Source organism: Chrysemys picta, chromosome 11 (assembly GCF_011386835.1).
Source record: "Chrysemys picta bellii isolate R12L10 chromosome 11, ASM1138683v2, whole genome shotgun sequence".
NCBI lineage: Eukaryota > Metazoa > Chordata > Testudines > Emydidae > Chrysemys > Chrysemys picta.
The window spans coordinates 26,304,750-26,310,674 of NC_088801.1; positions in this window are offsets into that span (position 1 = coordinate 26,304,750).

A 5,925-nucleotide genomic window follows, 5' to 3' on the forward strand; every position below is an offset into this window, starting at 1 on the left:
GTGTTTCCTGTAGGTCTCTATCTAAGAGCTGAATAATCAGTCTGACTCTTTGTAGGCCTGATTTTTTACTCTGATTTGTGAGAGCAGACCCCTGCACCCATGGGGCGCTCCAGTGACTTTAATGAGTCTCTGTGTGGGTTTAAGGATCTGCCCACATTGATCAGATTACAAAATTGTGGTCTGTTGGTTTGTGACCGAAAACAGAACCATAGTAAAAAGTGTTATGACTGTAGTAGCAAGGATACTATTAAATGTTCACTGACATTGAGCAACTCTAGTTTGCCTATTCATAGACCATCTTTTCAAAGTTTGTACCTAAGAAGACTTACCTGTAGATTTTAATCTGCTTTGATCATTTATCTAACACCTAGTTTTAAAAAGACTCCAAGGGCCCTACACAACCCATGATCCACATAAAGAATCCCCCTTCCCACCAAGGAGCGTTCTACATGTGAAAGAGGAGCAGTTATAATGGCCCCAAACAGACATATGCATGTATATAGGGGAGAACCCTACCCCAACCTCTGCAACTGTAGAGGGCCCTAAATGCAATGGAGCTGATGTGATTTTTGCTTCCTCCCGGTAGTAAAAATCACAGGATTTCCAGCACCCATGCAGGGTTTTCCTGTCCTCTGTATCATGTGGAGCCTGACTGTCTGAGAGCTGGGTGTAGATTGAGGTCATGTCAACTGCAATGGCATTTGGGGAGGGGCCAAAGGCGGAGTGGGAGACTGGACTGGTATAACCACTGCTACAAATAACAACATAGATTAAGGAATCTGGCTCCAGTTCCCCCAAACTCATGAACTTCCAGGTTTAGGTTGAACGCTGAGCTTATTCACTCTGTTGAGGTGTATTGTCAGTGTACGATGTCAATAAGCACCTAAGTAAATTCACATTAACTTGAGACATTTTTCTGTACTCCATTTCAATCCTAATATAACTAACAGCTAGAATATAAAAATAATACAGTGATGCATAGCCCAGTGACAAAAGTATATGTATTTAAGCTTTCTTCTTCCATGTTTTTCTTAAACAATACTAGCATTCAAGGAATCAAAGTTTGATTTTTTTTTTAATGTTGACAAAACACCTAGGGCCTAGGATAGATGCTTTTGTACAAATCATAAAAAAATAAAATAAAATTAGAGATTGTTGAAATCATTCTGAAGATATAAGAAGCTCATGTTTTAGGGCTTGGGTTAAAAATATCCCGTATAATGCATCCTATTAAAATAATGATTACATAGTGCGAGAGAAGAGTTTATTGTACATTTTTTCAAAGATGTAGGCTTTTAGCTCAATGAACGGCTTTGTAATTAGCAGCAAGGAGACTAGATGGTCCACATTTAGGGGAGTAATTTGTACGCTAATTGTGTTTGACTGTTTAATTACACTTGCTTACTGTAATTGAGGCCGGATGGTGACCCCTTTACAATAGTTGCTATAGGGCCTGTTGATGACTAAGTGTGATAGTGTCATAAAGCTTCACACAACTCTCAAGAGGCTAGAATATTTTTAACTATTCCCAAAGCTAAGAGAGGAGAAGAAATCTACAAGGAGAAAGGAGAAAGAAGGCTTGATTTGAGGGGAAGAGAAAGGGGACAAATACAGGCGACTATTAAAGCCTTTATTGGCCAGTGCTAGGTTGGAGGGAGAGAGAAAAAAACGGAGGATCAGCAGAAAAGATGACAAAAACAAAGAAAGAAGTAAAGAAAATCCAGGAGGACAGAGGCAGAAGGAAAGGAACGAAAATGTAGGACTTTCATATGGTTCAAAGGAGAGAATCCTACAAAGTAACAGGATAGAAAAGATATCTGCTAGCAGGTGGGGGATGAGAGACCATCGTAGCAGAAACACGAAGAGATAAAAATGAAAGGGCGGGAGGATGAGAGTAATAGAGATGTGCCCCAGTTTTTTTTTTTTAAACATATGGCCACAGCAATTTATCAGCCAGCTGCACACAATTCTGGTGGAGTACCATGAAGTTGCACAACACTGTGTGAGGTTGTAAGGTATGGCAATATAGTATGCACCTCTATGCTGTCTGGAGACACAACATGCCTGTTTGTACTGTGCATCTTTTTACTCCATTCATAGTTTAAAAAAACCCTTTCCAAATACAACAGTGACAAGAAAAACCCAGCCCTGTGAGTCAGTCCCTTGTGACAGCTGTTATGAGGCTTTAATGAGTTCTCACATCAAGTGGATTATAGTACAGTTTGCAATGAGGAATGGTCTCTGAAGGGTGGAAATAGGTGAAGTATTGTCAGGGGCAGGGAGGAATCCTCAACATTACCTCAGTGACATAGACTGTAGTGAACAGACATGATCTGACTGCACTATTAGTAATTTGTATTACAGCAGCCTCTAGAAGCCTCATCCAAGATCAGGGCACCACTGCGCTAGGTGCTGTACAAATACAGAGCCAGTCCCCTGCCCCAAAGAGTTTTAAATCTAACTAGTCAAGACAGACAAAGGGTGGGAAGAAAAAGAGAAGCAGAGAGAGAGGAAGGTCACACAGCAGGTCAGTGAGAGAGAACAGATAGAATCCAGGTTACCTGAGTCCCAGGCCAGGCCCAACTAAATTAATCCAAACAAAAAGACCTGCTAATATAACTCAAGGACTGTGTTAACGTTGTGCCTGGTGTGAGACTGAAAATCAATGAATCAACATTGGTATGTTGAAAATTAGGCCTAATTGGTGGACAAAATAACGGGAATGGGCCAAGCCATCCTCACTCTCTTTTGGGGTTCTTAAAAAAAAAAGAAATGTTGGGGGGCAAATATGGAAGGAGGTTACTGATACGCTGGCTGATTGAAAGAAGAGGAAGAGCAAGCTTCACCATCATGGCTGTCACACCAACTGTCTCCTGGGCACCTGGACCTTCTTTGTCCTGATCCTGAGAGAGGTCCAGACTGGACCAGAGAGAGGGACCCAGATGACATCACCACCGCCACCAGCTGCAGCTAAATCCCAAACACCACCTGGGATGTCACACCTCTCCCCAAGTGTAGCCTTTTCCTTCCCCACCTTATTTCTTTTCTTTCCTATCCCTCTCCTTTTGCCTTCTGTCTAATAAGAGTCAGGCTCAGATGGCCAAGACTGTATGTTTTGCAACACTGCTATAAGCCTGTGACTGGAAAAACTTCTAAATCCAGTGCTCTGAACTGCTAATGCTGGTACAAGTTTGCCAGATTTCAAAGTGGCTAATAAGACTATGTGCTTGGCCTGGGTTTTCAGCAGTAAGTTTCCAAGCAAAATTCAACATCGGAGACAAAAGCTGCATTTTCTGTCTTTGTTGTTCTTTTCTCAACCCCTTGTGTGTTTGGCTTGATTTGTCTTCTGGGAAGTGGGAACAACAACAACAACAGCACTAACAACAGCACTTACAACAGCTCCAGCCAATGTCAACTAACTGTCCCTCCTGCCAGGAGTGGCGCCAGGGTTTTTGGCGCCCTAGGCGGGGGTCCTTCCGTGCTCCTGGTCATCGTCGTCAATTCTGCGGCGGGGGGGGAGGGGGTCCTTCCGCGCTCCAGGTCTTCGGGGCACTTCGGCGGCAGGTCCCAGAGCGAGTGAAGGAATTGCCGCCGAAGACCTGGAGCGCAGAAGGACCCCCTACTGCCGAATTGCTGCCGAGGGTGGCAAAATGCCGCCCCCCCCCCAATCCTGGTGCCCTAGGCGACCACCTAGGTCGCCTAAATGGAAGCGCCAGCCCTGCCTCCTGCCAAAGAAAATAGTTATTACCGTCTAAGAGACTATCATACTGGGCGTTTCTTTCTAAAATCTCCCTGCATCCTGAGGGGAAGGAAACAAAGGATGTTGTTAAAATGAAACCCTTACTTAATACTTTACATTTCAAGGGCTTTAACTGTTTTCCTTTTTTTCTGTGCCTTTAATAAAAGGTTAATAAGATTTTTAATGATGTTTGCCATGGTATTAAGCAGGCTGAGATCTCTGTATACCAAACTCGAACTTTGTTTAACACTGTTTGTTGTTGGACAGTAACAGGGTCTTGTTAATACCTTTGACACTTCGGGCCCATTTATTCCATCTAAATTAATACAGCACTCCCCAAGGTCATTGTTACTAGTGTTTGCATATATCTTCTCTAGATTCACTAATGTTGATTAATAGTTTCTCTCTGTTGTCAGACTGTTACGCTGGATGGAAAATCTTCATTTTATTGTCTTGAGGTAGTGCTAATAAGAAATTTAGATTTTTTTTTTTTTAGACACTGGAAGGATAAAAATCTGTGAGCATTTTGGTAGTTTTAGCAATGGGAAATTCCTACTGAGAATTTCTGTTTGGATTAGAAGAGAGGCTGGAGGAAATTGAAAGAATATATGGTGTAGGAAAACACACACCTGTTTAATTCTAGTTTGTTCAAGCTATTGGAAAAACAATTAAAACTGTGACATAATCCATTTTCTACCAGCAGTAATTCATTCATAATATGTACCGCTATTTGAACAGTTTAATCATTTCCAGCAAAGGCCGGCTAGTGTATGTATGACTGAGAATTAGAGTCAGGGACAGGACAGACTGAATGGGGAGAGCTACTGCAATAATCCCCTTCCCCAAGAGGCTTGCAGTTTCTGAAAATTACATGTTTAATTATTGGCACTGGCGGTACATGAAAATGTCTATAACACTATTTCTTTTAAGTACATCTACATTCTATTGTCTCCAGAGCTGGTGACAGTGAGGACAACATGTCACCATCTTAATCAGATCTGACAGAGCAGTTGGATTACTGCTTGGTGAATTTCAATAGCTCTGTGTCAGGGCAAAAGGGGGAGGGGGTGGGGGGAATAATCCTGCTGTGTAACTCTAGTGAAGATGTGTTTCTGTATGGAAGGTGCTGTGTAAGGCTGGAAGGATTATGAGTTGGTTGGGATTTCTGTGTCAGTGTCCTAAGCCATTTTATAAACAGAAGAGGCCATATGATCTAAATACCATAGAACTGTTTCCCCTAACTACTGACCTGAAGAAGAGCTTGGTGTAAGCTCGAAAGCTTGTCTTTCTCACCAACGGAAGTTGGTCCAATAAAAGATATTACCTCACCCCCTTGTCTCTCCTCTAACTACAATCAGATATCAAAATCAGGCTGGTCAGTGCCATTTTCTGTTACATCAGCTTAGATGCACAAATTTGATTACCCACAAGAGCCTACTGAAACTTGTCAAGAAAGGGAGTTAATTTAAAAGTAAAACTATAGTACTGTATTTCCAAAGAGTAAGACTGTTTTGTTATTAATAGTCTAACCAATAGTGGCCTCTATGTTAACAATAGGAGGTGTTTGGAAAATGTTTCTCTTTTGCACGAAATTATGATTGTTGTTGACAAACTGTAAACCTGAAAAGTTTTTGGCCTAAAAACTGAAAATTTTGCCTGAAACTTTTTTTTTCGGGGGGGAGGGGGGGGGAAGCAGTGAAAAGTCAGTTTTCCCTGGAAAGCAGCAAATACTTTTTTACCCTCAAAAATCATTTAGTCAAAAACTCAATTTTCCATGAAAATAATTGGGGATGTGTAGGGGATGGTGGAGTGAGTTCAAGGAGCCTAAATAAATGGCTAGCTGCTGTACTGGGGTGTGTACGTAAGTGCACTTGTAAAAAAACCAAACAAAACACAAATATTCCCCCTATGTAATATAGCTATTCTGGAATGATGGCAATCACTCTGGTTGCAACTGAGTTTCCATTATAATTTTGTTTGTACTTGGTATTTGTATGGCTTGCCTGCCTGGGCGTTGGCTTTGGGCTGTGTCGGGGAGTACACTAGCACTGCTCTGCCTTAGGATACTTTCACTCTGTTTCCTTTCCTCTCCCCTCCCATACCTTGCATGGTCAGGCTATTAGTTTTTTCTCACTCAGCTTGTATTTTTATGCAATTACAAGTTCTCTTTTCTTTGATTTCCTTTG